This window comes from Triticum aestivum, chromosome 7B, assembly GCF_018294505.1.
Source record: "Triticum aestivum cultivar Chinese Spring chromosome 7B, IWGSC CS RefSeq v2.1, whole genome shotgun sequence".
Taxonomy (NCBI): Eukaryota; Viridiplantae; Streptophyta; class Magnoliopsida; order Poales; family Poaceae; genus Triticum; species Triticum aestivum.
The window spans coordinates 175842377-175854516 of NC_057813.1; positions in this window are offsets into that span (position 1 = coordinate 175842377).

The following is a 12140-nucleotide window of genomic DNA, read 5'->3' on the forward strand; positions in this document are numbered from 1 at the left end:
GGGCCCTGGCTGCTGCGTGGTGTCTGCCTAGTCCGGCATGAATTTCAGTCAGGAGGTTTCGCCCTTCCTCTTCGGAGATACACCTTTGCAGGACTCCGGTTGTACTTTTCTTATAAAGTTCTCCCTCATGGACCTTGTAGGCTTTCGATCACCGGACTATGCAGCTGGCCTCATTTTTGTCTTCGGGGAGTTCCTGCCTAAGCAAGTAGGCTAGGAATGGTTCTGTCCACGGGGCGATTACTGCCATTATGTCGTGGGCTGAAGGTGTTATGTCATCGGCTGGATCGCCGGTCGGCGCAGTTATTTCTAGTTTGTCGTTTCCGGACTCCTCTTCCCATAGTACGGATGGCTTGAAGAGCTGCTCCAGGAAGATATTTGGAGGGACAGCGTCACGTTTTGCACCGATGCGTGCCAGTACGTTGGCCGCTTGGTTATTATCTCGGGCTACGTGATGGAATTCGAGTCCTTCAAACCGAGCTGACATTTTTAAGACAACATTGCAATATGCTGCCATTTTCGGATCCTTGGCATCGAAATCTCCATTTATTTGGGATATTGCAAGGTTTGAATCCCCGCGCACCTCTAGGCGTTGAATGCCCATGGAGATTGCCATCCGGAGACCGTGTAAAAGAGCCTCGTATTCGGCTGCGTTGTTGGAGTCCGTGTACATTATTTGAAGTACGTATTGGACTATGTCCCCGGTTGGGGACATCAAGACGATGCCAGCCCCCAGTCCGGCCAACATTTTAGAGCCGTCGAAGTGCATAATCCAATTGGAGTATGCGCCGTACTCTTTAGGGAGTTCGGCTTCGGTCCATTCAGCGACAAAGTCAGCCAAAACTTTTAGACTTTATAGCTCGCCGAGGTTTGTAAGTTATGTCGAATGGTAAGAGCTCAATGGCCCATTTTGCAATCCTGCCCGTTGCGTCGCGGTTATTTATAATGTCATTGAGTGGTACTTCAGAGGCCACTGTTATCGAACACTCTTGAAAGTAGTGTCGGAGCTTCCGGGATGCCATGAACACCGCATACGCTATCTTCTGATAGTGTGGGTAACGGGACTTGCAGGGGGTTAACACAGTGGATACATAATACACTGGTTTTTGAAGAGGGAATTTATGCCCTTCTGTTTCTCGTTCGACGACGAGTACCGCGCTTACAACTTGATGCGTTGCTGCGATGTATAACAACATTGGTTCGCCCAGATTGGGCGCAGCCAGGACCGGATTTGTTGCCAATATGGCCTTTATTTCTTCGAGTCTGGCAGTGGTAGCATCCGTCCACTCGAAGTGTTCGGTGCGCGTGAGGAGGCGATAGAGGGGCAATGCCTTTTCTCCTAGACGGGAGATAAAGTGGCTTAGAGCCGCCACGCATCCAGTCAATTTTTGTGTTTGCTTGAGGTCTTTTGGGATATCTAGCTGTGACAGAGCTCGGATCTTGGCTGGGTTTGCTTCAATTCCTCTACCGGATACAATGAAGCCCAGTAGCTTTCCGGCTGGCACGCCGAAAACGCATTTTTCCAGATTCAACTTGATGTCATATGCTCTGAGGTTGTCGATTGTGAGCCTCAAGTCATCTACTAGAGTTTCGACGTGTTTGGTTTTGACGACTACGTCGTCTACGTATGCCTCTACTGTTTTGCCGATCTGGGTGGCCAGACATGTTTGAATGATGCGCTGATATGTTGCGTCGGCGTTTTTAAGTCCGAAGGGCATCGTGTTGAAGCAGAATGGTCCATATGGAGTGATGAATGCCGTTGCGGCTTGATCTGCTTCCGCCATCTTGATTTGATGGTAGCCGGAGTATGCGTCGAGGAAGCACAACGAATCATGCCCTGCGGTAGCATCGATAATTTGGTCGATGCGGGGGAGAGGAAAGGGATCCTTTGGGCAAGCCTTATTGAGGTCTTTAAAATCGACACATAGGCGTCAGGATTTGTCCTTCTTTGGTACCATTACCAGATTTGCTAGCCAATCCGGATGTTTGATATCTCTGATGAATCCGGCTTCCAATAGTTTGGCTAGCTCTTCTCCCATTGCCTGTCTTTTGGGTTCGGAAAATCGTCGAAGAGCCTGTTTGACTGGCTTAAATCTTTTTAGGATGTTTAGGTTGTGTTCTGCCAACCTGCGTGGGATTCCGGGCATATCCGAAGGATGCCAGGCGAAAATGTCCCAATTTTCCCGAAGGAATTTGCGCAGTGCGGCATCTACTTCGGGGTTCAGTTGTGCCCCAATGGAGTCCGTCTTTGTTGGGTCCGTTGGATGGACCTGGAATTTTATTATTTCATCTGCTGGTTTGAAGGAGGTGGACTTGGATCTTTTATCGAGTATCACATCGTCCCTGTTCACCGTAGAGCGCAGCGCGGTGAGTTCTTCTGCCACTAGAGCTTCGGATAGTGCCTCCAGGGCTAGTGCGGCTGTCTTGTTTTCGGCGCGGAGTGCTATGTCCGGATCACTGGCGAGAGTGATTATTCCGCCGGGCCCAGGCATTTTGAGCTTCATATACCCGTAATGGGGTACGGCTTGAAAAATTGTGAATGCCTCTCGTCCTAATATAGCGTGATATCCGCTGTTGAACGGGGCCACTTGGAACGTGACTTCTTCGGATCTGTAATTGTTCTGCAAGCCGAACACCACATCGAGTGTGATTTTTCCGGTGCAGCGCGCTTCCCAGCTAGGGATTATTCCTCTGAAGGTTGTGCTGCTTCGCTCAATACGGCTCCAGTCTATTTCCATTTTTTGAAGAGTTTCCTCGTAGATGAGGTTTAGTCCGCTGCCGCCATCCATGAGGACCTTTGTAAGTCGAAAGCCGTCCACTATGGGACTAAGCACCAGTGCGGCTGGTGCTCGGGCTGTTAGGAATTTAGGTTTGTCGCTGGCGTTGAAGTTGATGGCTGTGTCGCTCCATGGATTTGCTGTTGCTACTTGGTAAACTTCGGCGAGGCCGCGGATTGTTCGTTTTCGCATATTATTTGATGCGAAGGTCTCGAAGACTGTTGATACCGTACCGGTATTGTTGGAGTGGTTTTCCGGGGCTAGAAGCTCCTCGCCACTTTTGGCCACCTGCCGTAGTATCCAACATGCTCGAAGGCTATGTGTTGGGACGGTGCCCTCTGTACTATGAAGCTTACAGGGTCCGCTGAGCCATCCTTCTAGTACGGTTCTGTGCCCTTTAAGGGGTTTTTGCTTTTTGCATTTGGTGCCTCAATATGATGCACCCTTTTGTTGCGGACTAGGGTTGTATTCGGAGCCGGATTGTCCCAAAACTGATTTTCGGTTTTCCGGAAACTCTCCATCGCACAGTATTTTCGTACTATGGATGCCAGGTCGGTGAAGCGTGTGATTTTACGGCGGCCGATGGCGTTCAGTATTCCCTTGTCCGTGCAATTATTGCAAAAGATTGCGATTGCGTTTTCCTCTCGGCAGTCCTTTATCCTATCCATAACCAGGAGGAATCTGGCCCAGTAGTGATGTACTGTTTCAGCGGGCTCTTGCCGTATTAGAGATAGATCGCATATGTCTGGGCGGGTGGGTGGAATAAAATCCGGATCCCTACCCATCTTGGGGCTTAAAGGCCGTGAAGTTTCCAATTTTGGAAGCTTAGATTGCTGGATGTTGTCTAGCGAGTCCGATCCGATGCCTGACTTTAAGTTCAGTGCTCGATCGAAGTCCGTTCCTCCGTGGAAATCCGGCATGGAGGGTTCGGGAGCCCGGACATGTTTAGTTTTTAATACAGGAGGAGAGTCGCCGCATTGTTCCTCTACCACTGCGACGTGGTGGGTAACCTGGGGAGAGTTAATCTCTCTCGGATCGGTTTTAAGCCCAATCTGATTGTAGTCCGTAGCGACTCCCAGGGCGGCGATGCGATCCAAGAGTTCATTGACAGACGAGAGCTCTATCAGATCTAGCCGCTCGGCGAATTCCGAGCTGACATGGAGATTGCTTTTGACGACTTGAGAAGTCATCGTCGAAGCCGTGGCCGGACAGGCGGTCATAAGAAAACCACCTAGCCGGACAGTTTGGCTGGCGGCCAAGGCCCCTTTGGCGAAAACGCCGTCCTTGAAGACGGGTGGAGGCATCCTTCCTATCGGTGACGACACAGAGGAACTCTCAATGAAAGCACCAATGTCGGTGTCAAAACCGGCGGATCTCGGGTAGGGGGTCCCGAACTGTGCGTCTAGGCAGATGGTAACAGGAGACAAGGGACACGATGTTTTACCCAGGTTCGGGCCCTCTTGATGGAGGTAAAACCCTACGTCCTGCTTGATTAATATTGATGATATGGGTAGTACAAGAGTGGATCTACCACGAGATCAAGGAGGCTAAACCCTAAAGCTAGCCTATGGTATGATTGTTGTAATGTACGTTGTGTCCTACGGACTAAAGCCCTCCAGTTTATATAGACACCGGAGAAGGCTAGGGTTACACAGAGTCGGTTACAATGGTAAGAGATCTACATATCCGTATCGCCAAGCTTGCCTTCCACGCCAAGGAAAGTCCCCTCCGGACACGGGACGGAGTCTTCAATCTTGTATCTTCGTAGTCTTGGAGTTCGGCGGACGATGATAGTCCGGCTGTCCGGACACCCCTAGTCCAGGACTCCCTCAGGGACGCATAGTCTTCGTCCGCCTATATATAAGGGATAAGGATTCACCTTCTTACTTACGCCTTCTTCCTCCTTTGCTTATCCATCTCCGTGCACTCGAGCTCCAGCGCCCAAGTTCGCACATCTCGCCTCGACCTTCTCCGACCATGTCCGGAGCGGGAGGTAAATGGCTGGCCTCCACCATTAAGGAGGAGCACATCACAAAGCTGCGCAGTGCCGGATACCTTTCCGGCGACGTTGCGCACCGGCTGCCCGACGAGGGGCAGCCCATCCCCACCCCCGGGCCCCATGAGAGGGTCGTTTTCCTCCCCCACTTCCTCCATGGACTGGGCTTTCCACTTCACCCCTTTGTCCGGGGGCTCATGTTCTACTACGGCCTGGATTTCCATGATCTGGCGCCGGACTTCATCCTCAACATCTCGGCGTTTATCGTCGTGTGCGAGGCCTTCCTCTGCATCCAGCCCCACTTCGGCTTGTGGCTCAAGACCTTCAATATCAAGCCGAAGGTAGTGAAGGGCACTCAAGCGGAGTGCGGAGGCGCCATGTTGGGCAAAATGCCCAACGTCCTTTGGTTCGAAGGGGCCTTCGTGGAATCCGTCAAGGGGTGGCAATCGGGGTGGTTCTACATCACCGAGCAGCGCAACCCTACGTGGGCGGCGGCCGCCGAGTTTAGATCTGGTATCCCCACGCAGCTCACCTCCTGGAAAGAGAAGGGCTTGCTGTGGGGCAATTCGAAGGAGCTGACGGGACTCCAAGCCTATATCCAGAAGCTGGTGAACAAGAAGCTTAGGCTGGTTAACATGGTCCAAGTCATGCTCGTCCGCCGGATTCTCCCATGCCAAGAACGGGCATTCAATCTGTGGGAGTTCGATCCGGAACAGCACTAGGCGCTGAGCGGGCTCTTCGACACAATGTACGAAGGCGCTTGGAGGGTGCTGTTTAAGGGCGCCGAAGCCCCCGCATCCGCGACGGAAGATCGCGGATTCCACTCGCAGCGTCCAGCTGACGAGGTAAGTGATTCTACCCCCTTACGGGACACTTGTTGTTAATAGTTTGACCCTAAGCGGGTTTTTAATCTCCCTTCTCCTTTGATAGGAATGGATGAAGAAGGCCGAGCAGCTCGTCTGCCCGGCTCCCATACCAGAAGACCCAGTGGACGCCCGTCTGGCGGGGCTGCTGGTCCCGGCACCGCATGTGGTGCCGGAAAAGAAGGCCAAGAAGGTGGCCACGGGCACTCGAAAGAGTTCCCATTTTCAGGTGTCCGACGACTCCGAGGCGGATTCCTCCCCCGAAGATGAGGAGGAGGAAGAAGACTCTCTCCCAGAGGGGGGAGAGAGAAAGAGGAAGGCCTCCCCAACAGGGGAGGCCGAAGGGTCCAAGAGGGGAAGAACTATTCCCCCGGACAGCTCCGCCAACACCAACGTTGGCGAAGAAGAGTGGCCCTCAAGGGCCAGGCCTCCGGCGAGATCGTAAGTGTCCGGATCCCTAAATCTGCAATTTCTTTCGTGTCACACAGTGTCCTTCTAATGCCGCATACTGCCTGCAGTCCGACCGATGACGACCTTCCCGCTTCATCGAGCGGGTCGTTAGCTCCGTCGGATGTGGATTCCATCCCGACTGCCTCCACCCCTCGCGCCGACGAGGACGCCGAGGTGGGATCCCGAAAAGGGACCCATCAGGAGGAGGCTCCGGAGGCGCCGCAAGGCAGCCTCCCGGACTTTGCGCCGGACTCTACGCCGGAACCTGCAGTGGTTCCAGAGTCCGGCGGGCGGCCCCTTCGCAAGAAGGGCAAGACCATGACACCGGCGGCCCCCGTCCAACCGGAGGCGCCGGACAACTTGTTGGAGGCGCTCAAAGGCGCTTCCATCGAGGAAGAACACCGCACTATTATGAGTGCGGTGATTTAGAAGGTTCAACTCGCCAAGAGCGGGCTGACCGAAGCCTGCAGCAGCCTTCTAACAGGCTTTGAGGTAAGAAGTTAATATTATGTAATGTAATACCGCATAGACAGTAGCCCCTGATGCTCAGTTCGGTGTTCGGAAAGAAAAGCCGGACTGAGGATCTAAAAAGAGATACGCAGGGTTGCTTAAAAAATATGTCAATATGGGTTTGCAGGCTGCACTGCTGACCTCTGCCGCACTGACTGCGGAGCTCGGTGCATTGAAGCAGGATCTCGAGCGGTCCGAGCAAGAGCTCGGCCATGCCAAGAAGCAGCTCGAGGACAAAGAAGGTGAGTAACACCACTTTAAAGATTTACCTTACAGAAAAGGATTTAGGTTGCAATAAAAATGACAAGGATAACGTGGGTACTGCAGGGGCCACTAACGAGGTGGCGACCCTGAAGGAGGCTGTGTCCGCTGCCGAACGCAATGCGGCCGCGGAATGGGCAGAGCGAGAGAAGCAGGAGGCGCGGGTGGCGGAAGTGCGGCAATAGCTCCAGGCTCTCATGGAGAAGCATGAGAGTTTGGAGCGTGACTCAAAGACTCGAGAGTCCGAGCTCGCCTCGGCTCTCGGAAGTGCCAAGTCCGCCAAGGCCGAGGCCCATAAGGCCCTTCAGGAGGTTGAAGATGTGAAGAAGATAGCGGCGGGTAAGGCATTTTTCATGCAAAGCAAGCATGTTAATGTAAACTACCTGACACTTACCCGCATTCGGAGCTCTCCAGGGGCGTTTGCAGATCTGCCGCGCAGTGTATCTGATGCCGCCGCATTCTACCGTGGCCAGGAAGGGAGCTCGACGGAGAAGGTCTTCTGGTCTCAGTATGCTGAGGCCGGCCATCCGGTGCCCCCTAGAGACCAGCTGAAGCAGCTGGTCGAGCTCCACAAGGCGGCTGAGGAGGCCATGAAGGGCCTCATAGTCCGGCTGTGGCCTGGACAGGCCATGCCTGGGAGCTATTTCGGCCTCGTGCGGCGGCTGGTGGATGCGTGCCCCTGGGTGGAGGTCGTCAAGCGCTTCGCCTGTATTGAAGGTGCTCGTCAGGCCCTTGCCCGCGCAAAGGTGCACTAGGGCAGGCTGGATGCGGAGAGGCTTCTTACTGATCCGCCGCCAGCGGGCAAGGAGTATCGCACGCCTGAAATGTACTATAAGACTGTCCTGAAGGGTGCCCGCAATATTGCAGATGAGTGCCCCAGAGATGTAATTTTTGAGTAAACTTGCTATGTATTATCCTGTGCGCTGAAAACTTTGTTCATATGCGCTAAGCAAGACTTGTTTAATTTAAAATATTACCTTCTGTGCGGCCGTTTATAAGATCTGAGAGATGGCAAGTCGTTGGCTTCATCCCCCAAGCCGCGAGTGCTGGGGTGTTTGGGATAAACTTGAGCACTCTTGTTCCCATTTTTGGGTCCATCGAGGGAGGCACTCAACACAAAGAACAAGGCAACCGGACTTATAATGCTTGAACACTCTCACTTAGCCATAGAATTCTATAATTTTAAATTTCGGCGAAGCCCCGAGTATTAGGAAGACCGAATTCGGGGCGCTATCCACGCCTTCGTCGGACATTATCCGGTACTTCGCTCGAAGCGGCATAAGTCTTTAAGGACCCGAAAAGACCTCTCGAACAGCGACCGGTCTCTCGCCTTATCATGCCAGTCAGTTTTAGCTTTCTCCACTGAGGCGCTCGCCCGGCTCAACCAGGGCGCAATCGCAGTGGTTCTCCCAGTGCCACCTTAGCCGACAGAACGGAACGTAAGGCACCAAAACGTGGGAGCCGGGCAAACCCAACTATTGACCCAAGACATGATTCGGAGCCAATTCATATAATGCTATAAGTTAGGGGTGCCGCACTTGTGAAAGTGTTCGGACTTATCACACCATAATGCGGGGAACGTAAGCCCCTGGTGTATTCGGCCGTACCAAAATATACAGGTGCAAGATGTCATTAATGAACGCATGTGTAAAGTAATGCAATAACAGGCAAAAGATGCTGCATTATTTATTCAAGGAGTTCTGCTATGAGTGCGGAAGGATACAAATAGTGCGGTAAGCAAGGGATTGGACTAAATAAACATGTCCCCCTCCAGGTGTGGGCTGCAGACTGGTGTATATAATCGAATTTAATGCTCGTAATGGAGACCACCTGAGTGTTCGTCGCAGCCTTCTTCCCTCCCTGGCTGTTGCATCGTGAGTTCGGCGGGTTCGCCACCGGACAGAACCTCTGGTGAACGGAGTCCTGTGTATACAAAAAAGGAAAATAAAAAAAGGCAACACACTTGTGAGCCCCTGGTGTGGTTGAGCCGCACTCTGGGACTATTGTGGTCGTGCCCCTCCCCCAGGCCCATGGTATCTCCAGAGCGTAATGATGTACGCGGAGGGTTGGTTTTGCAATCATGTGAGGGCTGGGGTCGGGGCCGCATTGCTACGCGTGCTCGGATCGTGCCAGGTGGTCTTGGTTGATGTTGCTCCGGGCGCGTTTGGCCGTATCCGGCCGTTTAACGGCCGGACTCGAAAATTGCCTTAAAAGGCTGCTCTGTACTTCTGCCGCGAGAGCCGCTGTATGTTCCTCCGTTCGGAGGGAGCGTTCTGTATTTCCGTTGACCGTGATGACTCCACGAGGGCCTGGCATCTTGAGCTTGAGGTATGCATAATGCGGCACCGCGTTGAACTTTGCAAACGCGGTTCATCCGAGCAGAGCGTGATAGCCGCTTCGGAACGGGACTATGTCGAAGATTAACTCCTCGCTCTGGAAATTGTCCGGGGATCCGAAGACCACTTCCAGTGTGACTGAGCCTGTACAATTGGCTTCAACACCTGGTATGACGCCTTTAAAGGTCGTTGAGGGAGTCCTGGACTAGGGGGTGTCCGGACAGCCGGACTATCATCGTCCGCCGGACTCCAAGACTACGAAGATACAAGATTGAAGACTCCGTCCCGTGTCCGGATGGGACTTTCCTTGGCGTGGAAGGCAAGCTTGGCGATACGGATATGTAGATCTCCTACCATTGTAACCGACTCTGTGTAACCCTAGCCTTCTCCGGTGTCTATATAAACCGGAGGGCTTTAGTCCGTAGGACACGACATACATTACAACAATCATACCATAGGCTAGCTTTAGGGTTTAGCCTCCTTGATCTCGTGGTAGATCCACTCTCGTACTACCCATATCATCAATATTAATCAAGCAGGACGTAGGGTTTTACCTCCATCAAGAGGGCCCGAACCTGGGTAAAACATCGTGTCCCTTGTCTCCTGTTACCATCCGCCTAGACGCATAGTTCGGGACCCCCTACCCGAGATCCGCCGGTTTTGACACCGACATTGGTGCTTTCATTGAGAGTTCCTCTATGTCGTCGTCGATAGGCTCGATGGCTTCTTCAATCAACAACGCTGTCCAGGATGAGACTTTTCTCCCCGGACAGATCTTCGTATTCGGCGGCTTCGCACTGCGGGCTAAGTCGGTTGGCCATCTGGAGCAGATCGAAAGCTACGCCCTTGGCCGTTAGGTCAGATTCGGAAGCCTAAACTTCATGGCCGACATCCGCGGGGACTTGATCTTCAACGGGCTCGAGCCACAGCCAAGCGTGCCGCACTGTTACGATGGGCATGATCTAGCTCTGTCGCCGAACAGTGCCTTGGTGGCCGCACAAGAATCCGCTCCGGCCCTTAGACCGGAGCCGACCGCCCAGATCGAGGACCGGTGGTTGGACACCGCCTCGGGGGCTTCAACTTCCACGGCGATGGAGCCGAACACTAACCTTGTCCCTCGCAAAGCTCGTGACTTCGAGGTGCCGGACTCCTTGCCGGACTCCGGACCTCCCACGCCCCTGCCAATCAAATCTGATTGGGCGCCGGTTATGGAATTCACCGCCGCGGACATCTTCCAACACTCGCCCTTTGGCGACATCCTAAATTCGCTAAAGCATCTCTCGCTATCCGGAGAGCCCTGGCCGGATTGTGTTCAGGATGGTTGGGATACGGACGGCGAAGAAATTCAGAGCCCAACCACCACCCACTTTGTAGCCACTGTCGACGATTTAACCGACATGCTAAACTATGACTCCGAAGACATCGACGGTATGGACGACGATGTCGGAGATGAACAGGAAACAGCGCCTACAAGGCAAGGGAAGACCACCTTGTCATACGATGTATACATGGTGGACACCCCAAAAGGAAGCGATAACGAGGACCAACGGGGAGCGGCAGAAGATAATCCCGCCGACAAACAACCAAAACGGCGACGCAGACACCGCACTAAGTCCCGCCTCGACAACAACAGCGCTCCTAACGACCCAGCAATACAGCAGGGCAAACCAGCGGACGACGAACACGCAGACAAGCAACCGTCCAAACAAGACGAGTCAGATAATCAATCCAAGCCCGGCAAAAACAACAGTCCAGGCGACCTCACGCCGGACACACCGCCGGAGAATAAAAACCTTCGGAAAAGACTCGTTGCCACCGCAAGAAGTTTGAAAAAGGAAAAACGGAAGCTCAAAACAGCGGAAGATACACTCAGAATGAGGTGGAGCAAAGTGCCAGACAAATACAGCAATGGCCATCAATCAAAGAGCTACCCGAAGCGCAAGCTACTGCCAGAATTTGATGAGGAGGCCATAGAGCCCCCACAGTCAAAAAACAAAGAGGCCGCCTGGTTGGATAGACGGCCAGATGATAGGCCAAAATCTGAAAGCAGCGCCGCACATAAGCCGACTAACGACCCTGGAAAGACAGATGGCCCAGCCAGGTCCATTTACGGGCCAAAGAAGAGGGCCCCAGGAAACAATGCAACACGACAAGTGTCCGAAGACAGCGGTGCACCCAAATACAGGGGCGCCGCACACCCACTATGTTTCACCAACGAGGTGCTGGATCATGAATTCCCAGCAGGATTTAAACCTATGAACATAGAGGCCTACGACGGAACAACAGACCCTGGAGTCTGGATAGAAGATTATATACTACACATACACATGGCTAGAGGAGACAATCTCCACGCCATAAAATACCTACCCCTCAAGCTCAAAGGGCCAGCACGTCATTGGCTCAAAAGCCTCCTAGAAAACACTGTTGGAAGTTGGGAAGAGCTCGAGGACGCGTTTAGAGCAAATTTTCAAGGGACTTATGTCCGCCCTCCGGATGCAGATGATCTAAGTCATATAACTCAACAGCCCGGAGAGTCAGCGCGCAAATTTTGGAATAGGTTCCTCACCAAAAAGAACCAAATAGTCGACTGTCCGAACGCTGAAGCCTTAGCAGCTTTTAAACACAACGTCCGAGACGAATGGCTCGCCAGACACCTCGGCCAAGAGAAGCCGAGGACAATGTCCGCGCTAACAAGCCTCATGACCCGCTTCTGTGCGGGAGAGGATAGCTGGCTAGCAAGATGCAGCACCAGCGACCCAAGTACATCCGAGATCAGAGATGGAAACGGAAAATCACGGCGCAGAAAAGAGCAGCGCCGGAATAAAGAGAAAAGCCCAAAGAGCATGACAGTCAACGCCGGATTCAAAAGCTCGCGGCCAAACAACAAAACACCGCCTCTTAAGGATGACAACGATGAGCTATCCAACTTAAACAAGATTTTGGGTCGGAT